This window comes from Mauremys reevesii, linkage group 11, assembly GCF_016161935.1.
Source record: "Mauremys reevesii isolate NIE-2019 linkage group 11, ASM1616193v1, whole genome shotgun sequence".
NCBI classification, from domain to species: Eukaryota; Metazoa; Chordata; order Testudines; family Geoemydidae; genus Mauremys; species Mauremys reevesii.
Genome location: NC_052633.1, coordinates 68,675,856 through 68,700,793, shown reverse-complemented (window position 1 = coordinate 68,700,793; position 24,938 = coordinate 68,675,856). Strand labels below are relative to the sequence as shown.

Here is a 24,938-nt window from a genome sequence, read left to right as displayed (position 1 = left end):
TGGTTCTTCTGAGATGAAATGAAAATGTAACTAGGAAAGCTGCATTGAACTGGCAACTGTAAGAATTCTTCCAGTGACCTAGCTACTACCTGTTGGGGCGGTGGATTCCCTACACTACTGGGAGAACCCCTCGTGTCAGTGTACGTAGTGTCTATGCTAAAGTGCTATAGTAGCGTAGCTGTAGCAGTTTAAATGTTGACATAACCTAAGTGTAGCCATTCCCATTGCAAAGATACTGCAGTTCAATATTTAAAACCTTTTCTGCTGCTGATGATGTACATCATTTGTACTTGGAGGAACTAGCAGAATTTCAGGGTGCCATTGAATTAAATTGTAACTTTCTGACTGCCTGAAACCTTCATTGCCCTAACTACACTGTTTAGATCAGGGAAGGAGAGCATTATTGCTTCTTCATAAACTGGATACTTTGAAATCCTTGCTGCTATGAAGTGCAAATTGCAGTCAAAAATTCCAGCGTAAGCAAGCTTTTTATAAGACTTTCAGAGTTAGGAATAAACCCTATTTAATATTGACTTCTTTATACACAGCCTGCCTAGATATCTAGGTATGACAAATTGACATGCCCCTTTGATGCCAAAAAAAGGTAGGCCCAGAGTTTGGATCATTGCCTTACATAGTCTCAGTGAACCCTACAACTTATGTGATTCAGTTCATCCTCAATATTCAGTCAGAACATATGGGGAAGGTGTGCGTTTTTATAATCACATTGCTACATAGCTGAAAAATGGATAAACTAATTCAGCACCAACTTAAAAAAAATCACTTTGGGGCTGAAACCGAACATGGAACATTTCAACACAAATGTATTTATTTGAGAATATTACAGGTGAAGGAAGAGGAAAAACTGAACTGAATCTTAAGTACAATGTTTGTTACCCAAACACTATAAGAATCATGACCTCTATTCCTATGTGCATATATGACGTAAATGTAGAAGATGCAGACAGAACCAGATTATAATCCTAGCTCAATAGAGATTTTTAAAATTTACATGGGTGTCACAGAAATGACAACCCTATATGTATTATTTATTTATTAGCATGCTTATCATAATTGTTATTAGTGCTGATCTGAAATCTCATTGAAAATTTGATATAAAATTGTTTTCTCCCCCCATTTTCCAATCAGATCTGAAAAAAATATATAACTTGAAGTGGCTTATCATAACAGATATTCCTTCACTATACTACGTTGTATTATGCATCTGTTCCAAAAGGATAAGTGCCTGCTTTATGTGTTGAAATCTTCTCCCAGCTGAAAGCCTGCCTGTGACTTGTCTTGCTAGCAAGCAGAAGAAATGTTAAATATCTTAACAGTAAAAACTGTCAAAACAGAGCCATAACTAATCTCACATGTGGTTTTGAATAAATTGAGGCTAAAACATTCACTTAAACACTTGATATGTAATAATGTTTACAGTATCTCAGAAGAAGTCTAGATAAATCTGAAAATAGGAAGCTGCTTCTGATAGAACATGCAAAATAACAGACTGTTAATTGTTTAAACCTACAAATTCAAAGTTGAGTCTATTTGATTAAAACAATTTTATTTTTCTTATAATTAAACATTTATGTTGTGATCACAATATAACATTTGTGTTGTAGCATGCAGCTGAAATCATTAAGATCACCTTCATCTTGTAGCAGATCACTGAAAATAAAATGAGGTATGGTTAATTTTTTCACAGTGTGTAACACATACATTATTGTTTTCATTTTAGTCTTGTAGCCTCAATAAGAATTATTGGCTGCTTTAAAATATGCAATATATATGCTGGATGTCATGAAAAAATCCAAAATGCTTTTGCCCTTTGCTGCTAAACAGAGGATGTAATTTGCATGTAGTGGATGAAAATCTGTCCCCATTTACACCCCTGCAGCCCTACTGACTGAAATGGAGTTGCAAAGGTGTCACTCGCGGCAGTACCTTTATGGAAGAAATCTGATTTGTATGTTTCTTCTTTCAGTAGAGATCAAAGACAGTTTATTCCATTGAATGGCAATAGGCTGTGCAGATTTATGGAACCAATTTAGAGAATTAATAAACCATGCCATAAATCTTGTAATGGTCATACGATATGTGATTGTGCTTGTATGCAGACATGGAAGTTTGGTATTCTTCCAAGTCAAGAGACAAATCTTCTTGAGTTTAGTTACAGTAAGTAATTAAATTCATGCCCCCTAAATAATGCATAATTGAAGGGTTGGGGGATTTTTTGCAGGAATTTTTAAATTATGTGCCCAGCTCTTCTGAGTGCATACGACCTTCAACTACAATTGACTTCACTGGGATTTGAGGGTGTTGCATCTTGCTGAATCAGGCCCTTGAGGCGGGTCTGAGCCAAAGCAACTCTGAACTTTGGAAAAGTTTGAATCCAGATGCAAATGCAAAATGCTGTGACTCAGGCCTATCGTCATTACAATATGTACGGTTTGTGTGGTCTTAAAATGTAACAGCTCAGCAAGTATGGTCTTTAAAGAAGATTGAAGTAACATGAATAAAAGAATCATCATCTCATGAATAAAGATGTTTAAAATAGATGGTATAAAAATAGCTTGTTACTTAGGAAATTTTCCCATCTATAAAAACTTAAAGAGATCCAGGAGTTGATCTTTAATTTGTGGTTTTAACTTCTGTTAAGCCACATCTTTTGCACTGACCCCTGTTCCATCCCCTCTGACTTACTGGGGGTGAAAGAATGTAAATCCAATTCAACACAGCATTTGATCCACTGTTTCTCAATTAAGCCCTTTGAAATTTCGATTATAATTGACTGTGCCCTTTCCATTTGGCAAACTCCTTTCATTCCCCACCCACTACCCATCCTCAATAGTTCTGATTTGTGAACTTCCTTGAGGGCACACTAGTATTGACAACAATGCCATCATAGATCTGCAAATAAGATTGCGTGGTAAGTTGTTGCTTTTGCTGATTGTGAATCAGCAAACCCAACAGCCAGCAGATATTAATAGTGATTACAACAGTTCTGATTTCTGAAGCTCCATTTTGTTTCCTGGCCTGAGAGAACAATCTTTCTAAAATCAGCTGTTGTGTCAGAGTTTAATTCTAATAGTAGATCTTGGACTTAAATGCTGGTTTGAATAGGAGATGTTGAAGTGTGTAGAGTGAGTGGGGGAGAGGGAAAAGGAAATGTGGCATGAGGAGGCAGACAACAATGGAAAGGGCAATAGGAGGCAGAGGTATTCTGACTAGAGTGTGTGGGTATAGTCACAAAAGAGCCCAATTATAGGTGCCTGTTTGGATGTCATGGGTCTGAAGGCTGCTCCTGGTCCTGATGTGAAAAAGGTTTCAAGGGCAGGGGTCTTTCATAAGATGCCTCCAACCTCCACCCTGGTCCAGACTATGTGGGTGATGAGTCCTGCTAGGGCTTGGTGCCCCTGGAGTGACTGTTGTGAATTTACTGTGATAGACCGAGGCCAGTTGGGAACAGTAGAGTAGTCCTATTTGGCAGCCAGGAAGTGCTAAAGGACTCCCCCCCAGCCTAAGGGGAGGATCAACAGTATAGTAGTAGAAGGGAGATATACTGGCCACTCGATAAGCAGTTTTCTGTTCCCTGAGTGACCAGAACAGGGGCTGCTCCAGGCTAATGAGAACACCTGACTCCAATTAACCTGCTAAGAGTCAGGTGAGGCTGTTAAGCACCTCACTCTAATTAAGGCTCCTCTGATGCTATAAAAGGGCTCACTCCAGTCAGGCCAAAGGGAGCCAGAGAAGAGGAAGTGCATGCGAGGAACTGGGAGCAAGAGGCGTGCAAGAAGCTGAGAGTGAGTAGGCACTGCTGGAGGACTGAGAAGTACAAGCCTTATCAGACATCAGGAGGAAGGTCTGGTGGTGAGGACAAAGAAGGTGTTGGGAGGAGGCCATGGGGAAATAGCCCAGGGAGTTGTAGCTGTTGCGCAACTGTACCAGGAGGCACTCTACACAGCTGCAGTCCACAGGGCCCTGGGCTGGAACCCGGAGTAGAGGGCGAGACCGGGTTCCCCCCAAACCTCCCAACTCCTGATCTCAAACAGGAGGAATTGACCTGGACTGTGGATTCTACCAGAGGGGAAGGTCTCCGGGCTGTTTCCCAACCCACAGGGTGAATCTTGAAGCGAGCAAATCCACCAATAAGCGCAGGACCCACCAAGGCAAGGAGGAACTTTGTCACATTAGCTACATGAAATAGCAAAAATCTGTCAAGCTCCTGGAGCTGTTCAGATAGCTTTGTGGCTGAGTGATGCCCCAGTCCTCTTCCACTAGAGCTGCATTGGTTGCATGATACCCCAGTTCCTTCCCCAGGAGCTGCAAGATAATGGACTAAAGAGAGTGAGGGCATATCATTTGGTTGTTCAGTCACATGTTATAGAGCACGTTGCAAATCAGGCCTTGCAGCAGAGAGGCAGACCCAGCTTAGCTCACTTCTTTGAAGCTCCTGTGAATTTAATGCACCTACCAAATAATCAGCAGTCGAACAGTACACAGCAAAAATGTAACAATGTGTAGATTTATTTCCTGGTTTCTGTGTGGGGAAGGGAAAGGAGGGCTGTTCTGAAAAATAGGAATGAAGGGTCAGCTTTTTATAATATCAATTATTAGGTGTTTTGCCTCTTACTCCAAAGGTTCATCTTTTATATGGATATTGTACCAACCACTGGCCACCCAGGGAGTGCACAGTTGTTTTGTCTGTGCCACAGCTGCACACCACAGCAACTCAGAAATTCATGGTGACAGTGGTGCTGGAGCTAGGACCATTCTGCTGTTAGTGGTATAGTGTAGGTGACACACATAAGACCAGCGCTGATTGCACCCCCTAATGGGCAGTGGTGAACATGAACACTAGCCCATTCATGACAGTGTAATTGTAATTACATCAGTGCGTCCAAAGACTAAGAGGGATTTATTTTTTACAAGCATTTCTGGTGGCATATTATTTTATGTTAGACCATTTACAATAATCAGTGTCTGCCAGCATTTCAGTAGCATATGCAAAATATACACATATACCAGGAAGAAGATGGATTCTGTAGAAACACAGCAACGTAAAAACTCTACACTTTTCTAATGCTATGCACATACTCATCAACCTTGGATAATTAGTCTTGTTGAAGCTAGTGAATACTGAAAAACAACAGAAGCCTAGAGGGTTTATTTGTTGCACAGAAATGGTGCAATAACAGATTGGATTTCTCTCACTGTTTCCTGTCAATCATACATTTAACTACCTAATTGTAGATCTGTTACCAGCAAATGCTGGTTGGCAACTGAATGGTAGAGGGCCTAATAATTTTACTGTCAACAGTGGTCCAGTTTTTTCACTACAAGGAATGAAAACAAATGCAGCATTCAACACAAACAAATGAAAAGACCTGCTCCAAAACCAGCATGAAGCAAAGGACGAGCTGGCTTACTGCACTCAAATGATCTAAATACTGTAAATGGATAGTCATGTGATATGTAAAGTTAGCTAATCTGGCTCTTGTTAGCATGAAAGGATGGATGAAATGGTCTGGGTAAATGAACTGACCCAAACATTTACTCTAAACTAGAATTAAACACAAATTTGTTATAAATGTACAAAAAGTTTGGATAGTTTGTTTTTAGTTCAAAATCGAGGCCTTACTTGGAACAGATTCTGTCCATCTATCCAGCGCTCCACTGTCTGCCAATATTAGTCTTCCTTAAGACATTTCCAGTGCTATTGGTAGCATAAAAGACCAAGTCTCCACAGAGGCACACAAAGTGTGGGCAGTTACCAGCACGATGTGTAGAGTACAATGAACTTGCAGAAAAAATGATCTTAAAGTGACAGTCTACATTTTCCATCTATACAAACACCCAGTGACTGATGCATACACATGCTATGCCATTGGAATCTCAGCAGATTTTCCCAGAGGTCCCAATGTAGGAATTGGAACTTTGTAGATCATTTGCAAAAAGAGCAACATGACTGAGTTGCAAATGGAAGTTATTATGGACAAAGAACCTTGTCCCAGGAAGGTTAAAATCAACCCCAGCTTTGCTTCAGTTACACAAATTATTGAAGATGGACAAAATTGATTTCTTCTTCCATGCTCAGAATAGCATATTGTGACTAATGTATTTTTGTCAGCATTGTAATTAATCATATGTTGCTGCTATTACATTCATTTGTTAGCTATTTGTAAAGAGATGTCAGACATTCAGCACAATATGTTATTTCATATTTGTATTATGGTAATGCTTAGTATTCCTAAATAGGATGGGTGCCCCGTAGTGCTAGGAGCTGTACAAATGCTTATAAAGACAATGGCCTTTGCCCAAAGTGCTTACACTCTAATTTAAAGCAAGTTGATTTATGTTTGTATTTTGTATTTTGAATTTTATTTCTATTTGCATTTTGTACCTCTTTTTAATTATTGTGGGGGGTCTAGAACTGAGATTCATGAAAAGCAAATGTTGATGTCATTATGGGATATCTCAGTAGTTACTAAATACCATGTTTTATCATTAGATCATTGATCAGACAATGAGCGTTTGCTATGATGTAATGTTTCAGTTTTGTATTTCATTGGTTTTATGTTTTTTCACTCAATGTCCTGGTGGGGTGCAATGACTTGGAAAGTTTAGTAGACTCCATCGTGCAATTGTGTAGTTAAATTAACCTCAGTAAACTTAGCTACTTTTACTAATTCACCTGAAGACTCTTATATACTGTTACTCCAAACACAACAGCATTAAGCATTCTGTTTAATCAGTGCAGCCCAACCTGTAACCAGGGATTGTTCTGCAGTCTGCAAATAATAACCCAGGAAAATAATGTCAGCCCGGCTTAGTTTTCACTTCAAACATGATTTCAAACTGCTGTGGATTATAATCACGCAAACCAAATAAATTGTTATAGGATAATAAAGTCCAAGAAACCAGGTTATTTCCTGGTTTGGATTTGTTTTTTAAACAAGCTATTTGCTTTTTAATGATGCACAGAATTCAGTTACAGTGCTGTTTTCAATTTAAGGGCTTCATCCAAAGACCATTGAAGTTAATAGAAAACTTCCCATTGATTGCAATGGGCTTTGGATCAGACTTTAATTGGGCAACCTCTGAGAATTTCAGCAACACTTCAGGGATTCCCGCAAGTACAAACATTTTTCTTTTAAAAAGAAAAGAAAAGTATTTAAATGTCACTGTTTTGTTTTTCTTGTGGATGTCCCTATTGGCAATTCCAATTGAAGAATTTCAATATTTCTAACTGGTAACTAGATTTTGGAGCAGAGCTATGGATTGACTGATCAAATAGTTCCTGAGGCTACTGGTCTTACAGTAGAAATCAACACAGGCAGAAGCCAACAAAGACTAATTAAAAGGTTCTGTTTGAGTCTGCTGGAAAGCACAGTAGGGGAATATGAAATACTGAAGGTTTTATAGGATTGGGCTTGACATATTGAGATAGGTAAATGATCAGGGATTCTGTTACGTGACCAAGAAACTAGGTAATATAATATTTATTCCTACCACTTTGCCCTTCTACATCTCCCTCCTCCTGAAGATCTCAAAGCACTTTACATACACAAAGGAATTAAGCCTTACAACATGCTTGTGATTTAGGTAAGTAGAAGTTTTCCCATCGTATGGAAGCACCGAGAGGTTAAGTGACTAGCACAAGATCACACTGGGAGTCTCTAGCTCAGATAGGAATAAAATTCAGATCACTTGACTCACAGATCTGTGCTGTTACTCACAAGCCCCTCCTTCTGCTACCACTTCACTAGCAAAGTGTAAATACAAACTGGTGGAACTTCAGTCACAGCTTGCTGGGAGACATTCAGGTATCGTGGTAGGAGTGAAGGGGATGATATATAGGCAAAACCCTAAATCCTTTTGCTTGGCTAGTGTTGGTGGTCTCCATTCCATTCCCAGGAACAGTTTTCAGATTTCAAAAGCCTCTACTACCACTTTGACACTAATTAGTACATCTGTTAGAGGTTGCAGTAGACAGATCAAGGATTGTATGTACAAAATGGAGACAGATTTACCTTTATTTATTTGTACTATGCTAGTGCCTATGGATCCCAAACAAGTTCAGGGCCCTATAGTGTTAGGCACTACACAAACACATAGTAAGAGACAGTCCCTACCCAAAAGAGCTTGCAGTCTAAACAGAGAAGAAAGACAAAGTATGGAAGGGAAAATAGGCAGTGTGGTGAAGTAATACACCCAGATGCCAGGCCATACATGTAAGGAAAATGAATGTAGGTCACACAGATTTGGTGACAGTGTTATGGAATGTGTTAACACAGAAAAGGACTTAGGGGTAATGGCAGGTAACCAACTGAATGTGAGTGCCCAGTGCAATGTGTAGCTAAAAGGGTGAATATAATACTTGGATGTATAAGCAGGGGAATAGCTAGGAGTAGGGAGGTGATATTTCCTTTGCATATAGCATTAGTGAGACAATTACCAGAATACTGTGTCCAGTTTTGGTGTTCACATTTCAAAAAGGATGCTGAAAAATAAGAAAGGATTCAGAAAAGAGCAACAAGAATGATCCAAGGTCTGGAAAACATGCTTTAAGTGAGAAACTTAAAAAGTTCAATCCATTTTGTTTATCTAAGAGAAGGTTAAGAGATGATTTGGTAACAACTGCTTAGTACCTACATGGGAAAGACATTTCTGCTCTTTACTCCAGCAAAAAGAGACATAATGATATCCAGTGGCTGGAAACTGAAGCTAGACAAATTCAGACTAGAAGTAAGGTGCTCATTTTTGAAAGTGTGGGTAATTAACCATTAGAACAACTTACCTAAGGATGTTGTGGATTTTCTATCACTCAAAGTCTTTAATTCAAGACTATCTTTCTAAAAAGATATGCAGTAGCTCAAACAGAAGTTATAGGCTTGATGCCACGATTACTATGTGAGGTTTTATGGCTTGTGTTATGCAGGATGTCAGACAAGATTATCTCAGTGGTCCCTCCTGGGGCTTAAAATCTATGAAGTGGTTTGCCATGGTCACAGAACAGGTCAGCATCAAAACACCCAGCTCTTCTGATTCCTAATCTAATGCTTTATCCACTACACCATGCTGCCTCTCTCTAGCCATAGTACGTGGCCCCTCCCAGTCTGGGCTGATGTACAGTGGTGGGTATGGTATAGCTTTCCCTTCTGTTACTTTTGCTCTACTTGGTAGGTGGATGAATATAGGAGTCTAATCTGCAATATAGTCAATGTGGAACCTTATTTAAGCACGGAACTGACGTGCACATAATTGTGTTTAGGCCAGAAAAAGAGAGAGCAAGATGGGGAGAGAAGACAACTAATAACTGGGGATGGGACCAAGCATCTGTTCAGATCTGGATCCTGAACTTTGGGAATGGTTGCATCCAGACCCGAACTTTGTAGCTAGCTCCATATCTCTATAATGGGCCAAAGCAAAACCTAAGCTCCCAAGAGCCCTGAGCTTTGAGATGTTTAAATCCAGATTTGAGTTTTGCAGCTTCAGCTATTTTCTACTGTAGATAGAAGAGGATCCTAATCCTGAAGGTGTATAAGAAAATATAAAACTGGGAGTAACTGACACTATTATAGCTAAAAGGCAAAGCTTCTCAAAAGAGGTGTTTAACACCCCCCCACACCCCATTTCTGAAAACTCAGAGCTTTATATTGTCTCCCGGATAGAACTAAGGAAATATGCTCACTAATTCCTGCAATCAGCTTCAGAGCCTATGATCAAGAGTTGGCAATTCAAAAGCTGTGTATGGAGAAGAGAAAAGGTTTGGCAGAGGGACGGAGAAAACTATTTTACAAAAAAAAGAAATGGCAGTTCTTGGCAGAGAACCAGCATTTGCTAACCTGTTGAAGGGTTTGATTGTAAAAGAACTGTGTATTCATGAGAACTGAAATGGAGCAGAAACTATTTACCACTTGATATTTGAAAGTAAGCTGCCAAATAAAATGCCGAAAGGTTTCATTTTGCAGGTCACTTGACCTTGATAGTGTAGCATGCAAATTTGTGCTCTCACCTGAACACTTTAATAATGTATCTGAGAAGACAATGAGCCATATTCTGTTCTCTGTTAAACTTGATTAATCCAGAGTAAATCCACTGATTTCAGATTTGCACAAGTAGAATTGAGAGCAGAATGTGGCTCAAAGTTTGGAAAGGGGACAAGATCAGTTATTTAATTTTAAAGCTGGGCTAATGCTACAAAGTTCATACCTGGAGCTGAATATTGAACACCATCAAAATACAGATCTGGGTTTCGATGTGCTGGGAACATTGGAAAAATTCAGATGCAGGTTTGAGTTTCAACTCACCCCAGTGTTTGGATTCTTCAAATCCAGACTTTTGTTTTGGCTTCATTTCTGTTTAATTATTTTTAGCACTTCTAGTGCAAACATGCTGCACCCCATTACGTAAAACCAAACCAAAACAGAACCTTGGATGTAGCAGCGACCACAGCAAAAACATTGCCGAGAGAAACCACATGAAACAATTACAGAATCAGCACAATAGGCAGCGTGCGGGGAGGTGGTGACTGAGTGCTGCTTTGGGAAGATGCTGCTTTCAGTGTGAGAGCTGGAACTGGCTACCTCATGCGTGAGCACCCCCCTGTGAGACAGCCGTGGAGCAGCACTAGCTTCTGCAGAAAAGGCAGAGTTTTTCTCCCATGATCTGGCCCTATACTAGCAAGGCTGTCTATCAGTTTGGGTTTTTTTAAAAACATTATTTAGACTGAGTCTTTACTAATCAAGTCAAAAGTGGCTGAACTTTACTTCCCCAGATAAAAGCCCTTTTACCCCTACTATACGACAATAGTTAGAACTGTTCTTTGCTCATCCAGTTGAAAGCAGAGGCAGGGGGTTTAGATGTGTGTTACTTTTTTAAAAAAAATTGATTTATTTTCTGGTACAGCAGTAAAGATGTCTGTGTTTGTACTTGGCAATTAACTTTGTTGCTATCCATTGGTAATAAAGTGTTCAGTTTAAGAGCTAGTTTTGCAATGTTTCTGAAGCAGGGCTCTGCTGTGAGTAAACGTTTTGAGGAGCAAGTGGATTATGTGTAGTGCGGTTCTGGTTGTTGTTTTTTTAAGAAAAGACTCACATTTTCTGAGTATCAACTTTGGCACAAAGAGACGGAAAGAAGGGTTAACCTTAGCCCATCTTTCCCCAGATCCCACTCCCCACAAAATCTTCAAATCACCCTATCAAACTTGAGCTCCAAGAACTGCAGAGAGACACACATCCTCTACGACTACACAGTGCCACGGTATTCTCAATAAGATGCTGAAGGCACTTGATTTTCTTTTATTCCCTTCTCCTCCCCAGATTTAACCTACTTTTATAGCATGAACAGCCCCAAAGAAAGTCAGAGAGAAAAGAGATGAAGCCCAGAGAGCAGGGGAGGACCAATGAAAGAGGCAGTAACCATTCTGTCATTCCTTTGGAGAACAGCTCTAGACACCTTTAAATGCAGAGAGTGTCCTCTGCCTTTTTGCCAAAGCTCTTTTATCTGTGTGAATAAAAAGGGAGGCAGGTCAGCCTAGTTTCTGTTGCCAAATAAAAGCATGAATAAATTAGGCTATTCTTAGTAGGCAAGTGAAAAGGAGAAAAAAAGTCAGTATCTATTTCTAAAGCAATTTCATATTCTGCCCCAACTGTTTGCACATGATAGAAAGGGGCTGGAGCTGCCTATTGTTATGATTGGTACTATTATTATCACTGAAGGGCCTCATTGTTCTAAAAGATGTTAGGTTTGCATGATTCACAATCTGGTTCTATTCATCCAGGAAAGGTTAGAAGAGAGGATCTGATATTCTGCAGAGGGTTTCCCCCCCCCTTCCTTTTCCTGCCTCCTCCTTTACTGGGTTAAGGCAGAAGGTCTCCTATTAGCCAGAATTAGGAAACGGGGATCTAGGTGCCTGGGAACAGCCGCGCCGTAGCTCTAATCCCAGTGAGGACCTTAATTGTATCTGGTTTAACAGTTATTCATGCAGTTTTACTGCAGTCAGGCATGGTGATTAGGGACATTGGTTGGAAAAATCTGTTCATTAGCCTAATAAAGGCTGTCTAAGCCTGCTTGTTCAGCCACTAATAATCCAACTATTAGTGCCATGCTGGATGCTTTGGTATTAATATCTGTAGCTTACTAGTGTCACAACGGCAATATGGGTCAGCTTAGTTGTTCTTTAGTTTCAAAATCGGCTCTATTTTAAGCTCCCTGTGCCAGTATAGGAGGCGAGAAGAAAAGAGAATGAATCTGACAAAACACATCACAATATACAGTGAAACCCCAAATGTTTGTTTCTTTTACTCCATTTTGAATGCAGCCCAGGAGCCTTAGGAACAGGTTTGTTTGAGGACAAGTATACCAGCTACTTACAGTGATGGATGTTCTTGAAAAGCAATTTATTTTTTCATGGGTAGTTCTCTCAGTTTCTGCATAAAAGAGCTTTGGCTGCATATCAAATATTAACAGAGGCTAATTGTTTTTTATATTCTCTTTCTGCGCAGTGCAGTACATGGGCATACAGACCTCTGTGAGTATGATTAAACTAACATCAAACTTGAGAGCATCCAGATCCTCTCTGCAGGGGTAGAAAAGGAAGTATAGGCCCTCTGTTCTGTATTTCCTTGCTTTCCCACAACACTCCATCATCGACCTAAACTTTTCCTTTCCTGGTGGAAGGGGGGAGAAAAATAGATCCCACACTTTAAGGGCTTCATCTGCGCTAAGCATAATCCGTGTGTCACTAATTAAAGTGTCAGTGGCTCCTTCAGTAATAAAATCCTATCAAGTATCTTCATCAAATGCTGAGAAATTCTCTCCGTTTTGTTAATGGAAATTATTTGCTAGATTTTTTTTCAATGGAGGAGTGAAAAGTGACACTGAATTCACCTTTCAAGATTACTATAACTCTGGTCTCACCATGTCCACATTTCTAATTCAACTCAATTGGTTTTAGGTTGGAAACTTCAGGGAAGTGGATTATTGGTTTTTTTTCATTTCCATCTTTAGTTTTCTTTTTTCAAATAACATCTTCAGTTCTTTTTTCATTAGATTTATATATAGTTAATCAGTCTTGACTTTCAACCAAGGTGGATTGATTACCACCAATTGACAGAATTACACAGGCCTGCATGCTATTTATACCTATTGTTAATGGCAGTATCATCTACCATAAAAATCAGGCAGCTAGGTTATCTATATCCATCCATCCAAGACAAAAGCATGAGCATAGAATGAGTCCATCAGAATATATCCCCTTGGCAAAACCAAAACTCACCAAATGGGGCACATAAACAGACACAAAAAACAAACAAACGAAAACCCTCCATCACCATGCACCAGCAACCTCACACAGAGACAACAAAAGAATAGTGAATAGGCCATATTTTGTCCTCATTTACATCTGTGCAGCCTGCACTTGAATGAAGTTGCATAGTGTAAATCTAGTCAGATTTTGGTCCAATATCTCCGGAACTTGCAGCTCTAACATTTGCTTATCCCTCCCTGCTTTCCAAATTAACCCCAACATTTTTTCCAAGGGGGTGTGTTAATCTCAATCACTGACAGGCCCTCTGTAGGAAGATCACTTTTGAAATATGTCATTGAGTTTCTTTGACTTTTTAATATTTTGTTAATCCACTTTTATAATATTTTCATTATATTGCACTTTAACTGTTCAGCACTGTGAGCATGGATGGGGAAGGATGAAGGAGACAGGTGATCTTGTACATTAAAGTGTGTGTGTGTGTGTATATGTTTGTATCTGTTTAGCTATACCCCATATAAAGTGGTGGTATCAGTGTGACAAATTGCAAGAGCTATGTGAAAAACTGCATTTCTCATGCCCCTTTGACCATCTTAACTACACTCTGCATGCTAAAATACTTCTCCTGGAACTACTTCTAACATCCCAAACCACAGATGTTAAAAAGAGTGTGTGAAAGAGAGAGAGATCCCACTTTTCCCCCAAATTACACTAAAGATGGGCAATATTCCATACTGAACCAGTGGGAGGTTTAAGGTCTGATATCTCCCAACCCCAAAAGGCTAGAATTCATAATTTTCTATCATGGAAACAGAAGTTTTCCAAGGGGCTAGTGAGAAACACCACTTGTTTGCAGTTCTGAAATAATGACCTTAACATTTCAGTATGGTGATGTGTGGAAAAGCTTATTTAAACTATGTGTAGAGGTTTCAGAAATAGTATCATTATAATCTTCCCCTCCTCATGCACAGTTGGCCACATGGCAGGCAGAGTGGTATGACAAATAGAACCAATACAGTGTTTAAACACTCTAAAACCTTACTAAGATAGCCTTGTGTAAAATGTGGGCATATATAGTCTACATGATGGTGTGGTGATGCATAATGGTTTTGCTGGCAATAACTTGTGGGGGGGGACACGACTCCAAACTCATTTGCAGCTTCACCACAAATTCATGTCAATAAATTATTAGTAGTAGTATTTATAATTTGTATTGTGACAGTGCCTAGGAGACCCAGTTATGGACTCTCACCCTGCTGTGCTAGATGCTGTACAAACAGAACAAAAAGACAATCCCTGCCCCAAAGGCTTTACAGTGTGTGTCCTTTATACCAAATCATGTATTCTCTCACATATATAGCTTTAAATATTACATATATTCAGAGACACATGCTTGTAATATAAAGTAATAACCCTTCCTCTCCCCGATTTATTTTATACATGTATTGCCAATGGGCTGAATCCTGAATCCTTAGCTTCCACAGAGCACACACATACTGGATTAGTGTCCAAAACTCTCACTTTTTATGGAATTTGAATTCATTCTTAAATTAACAAAACATAAGGTTCAGACTGAGCATCCTCCTGAGTTTAGTTAGTGCTAGGGTTGTTCCTGCTCCTGTACTTGCTCCTTAGGGAGACACTACAAGATGCTTTACATGCCTATGTTTAAAGTAGTAGGAACCACCTGATCTGGCTGTGAGGGTGAGTCAGTAAAAGTAATGCTGCATCTCAGCTTTTTCAAATCCAAGATAATGAGTATACATCTAATACTGACTATTACCATAAAAACACTCTATCCTGCTTTTTGGATGTACTAGCCTACTTCCCCCACCATTACCACATTTCTTCTTAAAAATCAACAGAGATATGTACATGGGTAAACACAATAGCTGATTCTAGAGGCTAACCAGTGATGTGCATTCATGTATCTGGAATCAGTATTAAGCCTATTATTAAACAAATATAACAACAATTACATATTTATTCAGATACTTCTGTTTCCACGACTGATCGTCTAATGAATACAGCAAGGAGCTCAGAGATAGCATTCTTAGGTTCTAGTTCCAGCTCTGATACTGATGTGTGACCTTTAGCAAGTCACACATCGGTATCAGATATGTGACACCTTCTATGATGAGATAACTGGCTCTGTGGATATGGGGAAAGCAGTGGACAGGATATATCTTGACTTTAGCAAAGCTTTTGATATGGTCTCCCACAGTATTCTTGCCAGCAAGTTTAAAAATTATGGATTGGATGAATGGACTATAAGATGGATAGAAAGCTGGCTAGATTGTTGGGCTCAACTGATAGCGATCAATGGCTCAATGTCTAGTTGGCAGACAGTATCAAGCGGAGTGCCCCAGGGGTCGGTCATGGGGCTGCTTTTGTTCAACATCTTTATCAATGATCTGGATGATGGGATATTCACAAGTTCGCAGATGACACTAAGCTGGGGAAAGAGGTAAATATGCTGGAGGGTAGGAATAGGGTCCAGAGTCACCTAGACAAATTGGAGGATTGGGCCAAAAGAAATCTGATGAGGTTCAACAAAGACATACTTGTGCTAGCTCTCAACTGAACTAGCATGCTAAAAATAGAAATGTAGCCATGGTAGCATGAGCAGCAGTGGCACTGTGCTAGCTGCCACGACTACAAACCCACCTGAAGCCCATGGGCACGTATTTGAGGCTGGTAGCACATGCTGCTGTTGCAACTGCACATACTACTGTGGCTCAGATGAGAGCTCGCATCAATATGTCTAGGCAAGTAGGGAATCATACCCCTAAGTTGTTGACATAGCCTTCCACTACCAGAATGTGGTCTCCACTGGTATGAAAGGCAGGGAATGTTTTATGCAGCTATCCTATACAGATGTTTAGCAAGGGCAGTGTAGAATACTTGATCTAGTTGAAAATTCAGTGGAGGAACTCCCCAAGTTGGAATTTGGCCAGACACCTGGTATAAAGAAAAAAACAGATGCTGAATTTTTAATGATCATAAGTGATTAGGGCTTTGATTCTTACATTGCATCTAAAAGACTGCAGCACAATACTCCAGACAACTTGCTGAGACTTTGGTCTGGTACTGACTCAGGGACGAGTGCCATCTACTGAACCTCACCAACACAACTTCTTCCAGCGCCTAAGTATTAACTGGGGGTTGGCAGCCTGTTGAGCTAGGCAGATGTCACAGGATTAAAGCACAAGGTGATACTGTTATAAACACAGACTTAATTTCCCCATAACAGCATGTGGTGTGTAGGGGCAGTTGATGGGGGACCTAGTTACAGACAGTATGGTAATGTGATCCAGACCTCAATTCATTTGGAACAGTTGCTCTGATGAGAAAGTAAGATTAGGAAAAAGTGGTCAGAATGCAAGCAGGGAGACTTTGGTTCAAATTCCAGTTCCTGAGTTGGGATTTGAACCTTAGTCTCTTGCATCCCAGATGGGTGCTCTACCCCCTTCTTTTTCTCTGCCTGATTAGTGAATGTAGCTTGACTCTGGCCAAAACAATTAGTCAAATTAGTGTCGAATTTGTGAATCATTTTGGATCTCCTACAACTGCATTTTTTGGCAAATAAACTATTAGATCAAAAAAAGTGTCCAACTATTAGATCAAAAAGAGTGTCCAGTTCTGTTTATAATGTCTTTTCTTCCTTTCTCCAACACTTAGGGCCAGCAGATTTGAGTGTCTATATGTATTCTATTAAAAGAACCATATCGCTCACACATACAATGAATAATTAGGAAAAAGAAACCAGATAACAGCCTATAAGTAAGTCACGTAATAATTTAAAATCCCGGTCTAAAATCTGAGTTGCCTGAAAAAGCTTTCAATTCCATTAAATGAGTGTGTAATAGATAACTAGCAGAATTTAGCACACTAACCAGCAATAGATATTTTTAACCACTCTACACTGAAAACTGCTAATTCATGCTAGGAGCAGTACATGGAAACATCACTCAGTCTAGACTTGACTACAGCTTTAATTGGATTTCAGGGACTTTAGATAAGCCTGTGGCATGAAGCTTGATTCCAAGAACCTCTCAGGAGCAGGAATGGTTGCCTCCTTCTATACACCTGTCTAACAGTGTAGTATTCAACCCCCACAAAGAATAACTTCTGTCCTCCACATGTTCCGCCTCTTGCTGACAAGCTAATCCAAATTTCACTGCAGCTTTATGATGTGTTATTGTTCTGAACACTAGGAAGTGTACATTAGACCACCTGATGGCTTTCCAAGGTTGCTCCTGGCTGTTTCCTCTATTCACCTTGCCCCACTGTCGATTTTAAATTCAGACCCTGAGATGAAAAGCCAGAGATTAAAGTGACGAATGATAATTTACTATTTGACCTTATTCTCCAGGAGGAGGATGGACATTTATTTTTTTGCTTGCCAGTTGCTTAAGGTTAACAACTCTATACCGAGTCAGTTAATTTTTAGCCACTTTCATTAGGGATGTGGTACTTTTAGGTTTTCCACATGCTGCCACTATATCACCTCCGTTATTAAGGATACAAGTTCCTAAAAGGAGAACTGTGGATATGATATGCTTCAGACAATTGAAAGCACCTGATTGCATTCATTGGGTTACAACTTCATAGTTGGATATGCAGCCATGGAACAGCAAATGGCTTTGTTGGAATGGTAGACTTGCTAAGTCTGGGGTATCATTACTGTGTCTTCCCTCTGTCTTTTCATTCTCTGTTCTCTAATGCATCAATACATCTTCTGATGGATGATGCTCTTTTGTCAATATTGTCCATAATCTGATGAAGGGGCTGAAATTGAGAAGGTGGCATAAAGCAAGGGTTTGAAAGCCTTATGTTTGAGTTTCTCTTTTTGTTTACAGGTTCTTGGGGAGGGGAAAATGCCTGAAGTTGCTTGTTCTTTTTCAACTAAGTCAGCACTAGATTGAAGTGGGATGGAGGTACGCCAGGAAGAGACACCAGAACTATTGTGGCTCATGCAGGCCCAGTCTCTGCTAATGCTGCTTCTGGGACATAGGGTGGGTGATGCATTACTTGTCCATCCATGAATCGGATTGCTACCTTGTGCCTGGCCTATTACATGGGCCAATGTGGGAAAATATCAACATTCTTTCCCTCCCTGTTCCCTTTCCACTCTGATGGAATCAGGAATAAGTAGGGGAGTGGCATAGTATAAGTAAGGGAGAGGCTGTGGTATGGTGTGGTATGGTGGTGAAGCTTCCTGTGCACTCTTCCACCCATGGATTGCCATGCAAGGGCCTACTACAGTCTGATCCTAAGTGATGATAATGTTGTTGATAAACTTCCCAGTAAACCTATATTGACATTTTGTAGTTACTGGGAATATCTCAAGAGAGCTTTATTGGGATACTCATGGACAAAATGTACTAAGAGCACAAGCAATTCCATGGCATTACAGACAAATAACAAGTCTCGCAGTGAATGCAATCTCTGTACTCTCAGAAAAGGCCCAACCATTTTTGAACTTTTAAGATCAGAAGCCTATCAGGGGGAGATTTTCAAAGGCACAAAAGGTAGCAGACTGCCTGACACCCCTCGATCTGCAATGAGGGTTAGGTGTCTAATTGCCATTTGTGCCTTTCAAAATCTCCATGTTATATTTTAAGTTAAGGTACCTCAAGCTGTAGAACAGTCTTTGGATTTTAATGTTGGCATTCTCTCACCTTTTGGTAAAATGGACTCCATTAGTTTTGCAGCTGTGGATTTAGTTGGAAGGGTTATGGAAATGGAGAAATCTATTATGATATAAAAATTAAAGGAAAAAAAAGGTGGCAGTCACACACAAGTTTATTTCAGTGCTAGCCCTGTCTTAGCTAGGGAGATTGTTGAGTCAAATATTTAGAAAATGTCATTAAATATAACAATGTACACTTTGTTAATTTCCTGTTTGTTAGTCCTGCGATAGCTCGTTCTATGTGCCTTTGTGATTTAAAAACTGATTTAAAAGAGGTTTTGGTTCTGATGTGTTATTTCTTCCTGTACCTGAAATCCTTACCTTGTTTCCCCTGGTTATGAAGAACATGCAGCATCCTTAAGGACACAAAAGGATATTGAGACTCCGAAGACAATATATAGATCAGAAGATTATATTTTTATTGTCTCAAGAAGCATAAGAGCATAGAGTTCCTTTTCTAAGATATTATTCAAACCATCTTACAAAGAAAAAAAGGTTTCTCTGCATAGGCGGAGACTTTTAATGAGAGTTAGTCTCTCAATGCCCATTGAAAATCATTCAGCTTGCTGGAAGTTGGGTGCCTAATTATCTTGGGACCCTTTGAAAATCCTAGACACACTTCCTAATTTTAAACACATTCATGCAGATTTCAAATTTTTCTGCCCCGGCCTTACCAATAAAAATTCTTATTGGTTTTACAATCCATTCCGGCTGGTAAACTTCATACAGAGTAAGAATGAGAATCTGATCAAGTACTGAGTGATTCATCCTCAGCTGAGCTAGAATGGAATTTGGAATGTACATATTTATTTTTATCATTATTATTTATTTATGCTACAGTAGCAACCAAAAACTCTGTTCAAGATTAGGCCCTGATTGTGTTAGACTCTGTATAAATGCTTAGTTAAGAGATGGTCCCTGCCCCAAAGAGCATGCAATTTAACTAAGGGATTGTCTACATGAAGAGTTGCTGTGCAGCAAACCAGGGTGTAAATTTACAGTGCACCAGCTTGCTATGCAATAACTTGCTGTGTGGGCACTGCTAGTGCTTTGAAAATCCTGGAATGAGGCATAGAAGAATACGCGTTCAAGCAGCAGTAATTGAATGTAATTTTATTGTTAGACCAGCGTAAGGAAGAATTATTTGCGATGTTGCATGAGAATTTATTACACGTTTTTGTTGATTTCTAGACTGTTACCTAATGTGGTGTGCTTTGTCTTTTTGATACAATGTATGTACCCTCTGCTTCCTATTGTTTAGAGTTGTGGTCATATTTTTAAAGATTATGTCTACTTTTTATGCAGGAGAAAAAATGAAAAGTAAAGAGTAAGGGGCTTTAGAAGCTACTTGAATCTCTTAGGTCTGGTCCATTCACAGTCTTTGTACCAGTATAACTGTGTTGATTAAGGTGTGATTTTTTTTTTTTACCAATATCTTCAAAGCAGTGTAATGCCTAGTGTGGATGCATTATAAAAGTGCCTCAGATGGCCATAGCTTATTCCTTTTCTTATATAGGAATAAGCTCTCCACATATTTGTACACTTATATGAGTATAACTGCAGTCATACAGGTGGGTGGGGGGAGAAATGAGCAGGGGAGTGATTGTACCACTTTAACTATACCACGAAGCTAAAAGTTGCACAACTTTTGTGTACAGATAAGGCCTCCTTTAGATCTCTGATGTTACTGTATCTATATATAGCATCTTTCATCCGTGGCTCTCTAAGCACTTTACAAATGTTAATGAATAAAGCCTCACAATGTTTCTCTGAGGTAGACAACTATTGTTATTTGAGCTCGCTGCGTACTTCAGTGGTTAAAAGAACTGATGGACGTTTGGGCCACTCTCTACTTTTATAACCTCTGAACCTTCTGTGAGGGAAGGACGGGCGAGTGGCCACAACAGCCATTGCTTTTCAAATTGCCTGCAGCTTGACTCTAGAGATACCAGTCCCACAAATGTGAATATTTAGAGGCAAAACTCTCAACCAGCACTTACATGTAGGTAGCCTTTCTTTATCCTTGTTCTGCAGATGAGAAAACCAAGAGCGGTTGAGACTAAACCCAGGCATTGCTGGGAATAGGGCAGTCCTCTGTTCTAATTTTTGGGATGCCTCTTGTTTTAGCCATTAGTTACAGACTTACTTTGAATAGGGGAATCTCTGTAAAAGTAATGTTATTTTTCTTTGGGATCTCTCTTGCTTACACTTTAATATACATACTGGTGTTATGAGGTGTTGAATTGACATGCCTATATAATGAAGACTTCTGTACATCCACAAGTCAGATACATTGCAAGTATTTGCAAGGAAACTTCCCCATTTCTTACTAAAGTGACTCAACCTTGACCTGGAAGGGCCACTCCTGGGGTGAGCTCAGTCTCTGCTAGGGTTACCAAAAAAAGTGACTCTTTTGATGGGGACAGCTGGCCACTAGAACCTAGGCTAACACTACCAGCTCATTTCACTCACCAAACATGCATTGAATGTTATGACTTTTGGTCATCACCTACCTCAGTTTAATTTGAACTGGTGAGCTAGGCAAAGGGCTTATCCTACAGTAAAGGCCATTTCCTATAATACTGATTTTTTTAACTAATTGATAATCAAACTGAAAATGGGAAATAGATCTGATTGATGTCTGCACTGCATCTGAATAAAGTAAGATCAGGTTCTTAAAGTTGACATAGATATAGGAAAATCCATGTGGCACTTGATATAGTTAGGGTTAAAGAGTAGTTTTCTATTATAACATCTTGTTTGCAGACACTGGTAACCTGAAACATTCATAAGAATATAAGAATGGCTATACTGGGTCAGACCGATGGTCCAGCTAGCACAGTGTCCTGTCTTCCAACAATGGCCAGTGTCAGGTGCTTCAGAGGGAGTGAACAGTAAAGGGCAATTTATCAAGTGATCCATTCGTATTGTCCATTCCCAGCTTCTGGCAGTCAGAGGTTTAGAGACACCCAGAGCATGGGGTTCAACTTTGGGGCTAGCACTTTTCAGGCTTAGTCTCTAGCCAAAGGTGAATGTCATTTGGAGAAAAAATATGATTTGCCATTTTTTAGTTTGCTGAGGCTGAAAAGAAAATTTTAAAATGCTAATTACACTGGAACAGATTCTGCCATTCCTTATTAATGAGTAATATCAGCCCTCTGCCAAGTGGCAGCAGATTTTTGGGGTCTTTCAGCATGGTTTCCCACTGGAGGAGAAATGAATGATGAATAGAGATTGGATATTTTCCTGTTACTGCATGTTTATTTACACTATGTACACCAGTCCTTGAACAGAGGTGGTTAAAAATTGCACCTGGGAAATCCCCCTTTTAGAAATCTTAGGCCAACAGCCAGTGCCTGGTTTGCCTCAAGAATTGATTCCAGTTAGAGCTGGGGTCTCAAACACATGGCTGCCTGCCTGCCTGCCCCCACGCCGCTCCTGGAAGCGGACGGAACCTGCGGGAGGTAATAGGTAATAATTGGAGATATACCAATCTCCTAGAACTGGAAGGGACCTTGAAAGGTCATCAAGTCCAGCCCCCTGCCTTCACTAGCAGGACCAATTTTTGCCCCAGATCCCTAAGTGGCCTCCTCAAGGATTGAACTCACAACCCTGGGTTTAGCAGGCCAATGCTCAAACCACTGAGCTATCCCTCCCCCCTAATTTGAACTGGTGAGCTAGGCAAAGGGCTTATCCTACAGAAAAGGCCATTTCCTATAATACTGATTTTTTAAACTAATTGATAATCAAACTGAAAATGGGAAATAGATCTGACTGATGTCTGAACTGCACCCTGACCCCCTGCCCTGAGCCCCCTGCTGCACCTCATACCCCCATGCACCCCAACCCCCTTCCCTGAGCCGCCTGCCGCACTCTGCACCTGACCTCCTGCTCTGAACCCCCTGCCACACCCCACTGCCCTGAGCCTCCTGCTGCACCCCTCCTGCACCCTGAGCCCCTGCCCTGACCCCCTGCTGCACCCCACCTGCACCCCAACCCCCTGCCCTGACCCCCTGCCGCACCCCTCATCCCTCCTGCACCCCCTGGGGGCAGGGAGGGGCAGAGGTGGGGTGGGGATTTCGGGGAAGGTGTTGGAGTGGGGGCGAGGCCGAGGGCGGCGGGGGGGAGGTGCCAGTAATGCGGCCCTTGGGCCAATGTACTAGTCCTCATGTGGCCCTCATGGTCATTTGAGTTTGAGACCCCTGAGTTAGAGAGATGAAGGCTAAGAGCAAACTCTTTTGCTGTTTGTAACAGCTTCCTCAAATAACTTGCATCATGAAAACTACTGTAACAATAATACAACATTTCTTCAAAGATAATACACTGCCATTGAGATCAGGATTCCAGTGGGCGGTAAGGTGCTACCCAGTGTGAGAAAAGATGGCAGAATTTGGCCCATCTTTTTAGAGTGAGCTATAACCAAAATGGCGGAATAAAATAATAATAATACTTGTCATTTATATTGCAGCACTGCCTAGAGACTCCAGCCTTGTTGTGCAAGTCATTGCAGAAAAGAGTCAAACAGAGCCCCTACTACAGAGTGCTCCCAATCTAGGGTGAGGGTGAGGAAATGAGGATAAATAGAGCTTCCTCTATGTGCTATGGGAGTGGGGAAAAGATAATAGTAAAGATGGATATGTAAATATGTTTGTATAAGTTAGTAGTCCCAGAGGTCAAATAAGTCACAGGTAGCCACCAGTTTAACCAGTTCCATACTGTTGTGATTTGTAGGCACAGCAGTAGAGGTAGGTTTTAAAAAGGGGTTTAAAAGAGGATACAAGGCTTCACAATTTTTTATCAAGAGTTCTACCCATTCATAGCAGGCAGCATTAGAGTAAGCATGAGATTGGATGAGGGAAAGTATGTCAGTAGAGAGGTAATTAGTGAGTCATCAACATAAAGATGGTAATTAAAGCTATGTGGATCAGATAGGATGTAGAAAAGGAAGGTGCTAAGAACAAGATGCACCCAATAAGACACTGAAGAGGTGATCAGAGAGGTAGGAAGAGACCCATGAGCAGTTGGAGTCTCGAAAGCCAATGGAGGACATGGTTTTGAGAAGGAAGAACTGGTTGATGGTGTCAGAATTTATCAAGGAGGATGAGAATAAAATAGAGGTCTTGAGATTTAGCCAAGAAGAGTAGCGACTGTACCGGAGCAGTTTCAGGGGTGTGGAGAGGCAGAAGCTTTGAGGTTTGAAATGTGAAAGTGAGCTTGGACTTCACTGAGGACTAGAGTCTTTGCTTGGCTTGAAAACGTTTGTTTTGATTTAGCAGAGAACAATTTGTAAATCATGAACTGAGAACATTTTCTTACATCTATAGAGAGGCATTTCAGCAAAGATGAACTGCATAATTAAGGCTCTTGTCTTATTTTATAGCAATTTTACCCTGGCTGAGCTCCATTGCTTTCAGTGGAACTACTCCTGATTTACAGCAGAATTAAGCCCTCTAGCATGCTAATTACTTCTGGATACTCTGTATTTTTTCCTTTAAACAAAATGTTAAAAAACTGGATTAGAAGAACTAGTTAGAATGGATTAGAGGCAAGTCAGGAAACAGTGTGGCTCCAGAGTGCATTGGAATTAGATGCATTAAAAAGTAGATAAAAAGAGACCTTGTAGAACTCTATTAATTTTTGTTGAAGAAGGTAATAGGAAATAAACAATTATGTGAAAGGAACAAAAAATAATCATGGCTAAAATAGAGCATAAGGGCGGATGACTAAAACAGCTACAAAATGAGCATGCTTTAGTGCTTTCAGCAATCATCATTGCAATTACACCTCTCTTTCCTTCTAACATTCTCACTCACCTTTGGCTGTGAAGCAAATCTCTCTCCAGTAGGTGAAAAAATGTATATACTAGTTTTTAAATGAGAATGCCTTATGTAAGCAGGAATGCCAAAACATGGATCAGTACTGAAAGATGCCGTTCAGAATGATAATAGTAATTTAGCTCTATATGCAGCC

The 24,938-nt window shown here is 40.2% G+C and overlaps 1 protein-coding gene across 16 annotated transcripts in view; it reads left to right on the top strand.

Annotated features, from left to right (window-relative positions):
• Positions 1-24,938, top strand: part of GLI2 (GLI family zinc finger 2) — a 396,028-nt gene that overhangs the window by 62,056 nt on the left and 309,034 nt on the right. The window contains exon 5 of one of the 16 annotated variants that reach the window (XM_039494640.1): positions 1,626-1,687. The exons of the other annotated variants lie outside the window; for them this stretch is intronic. The gene's annotated coding sequence lies outside the window, so the exon portion shown is untranslated. The remainder of the gene's footprint in view (positions 1-1,625; positions 1,688-24,938) is intronic. 16 annotated transcript variants of the gene reach the window in all.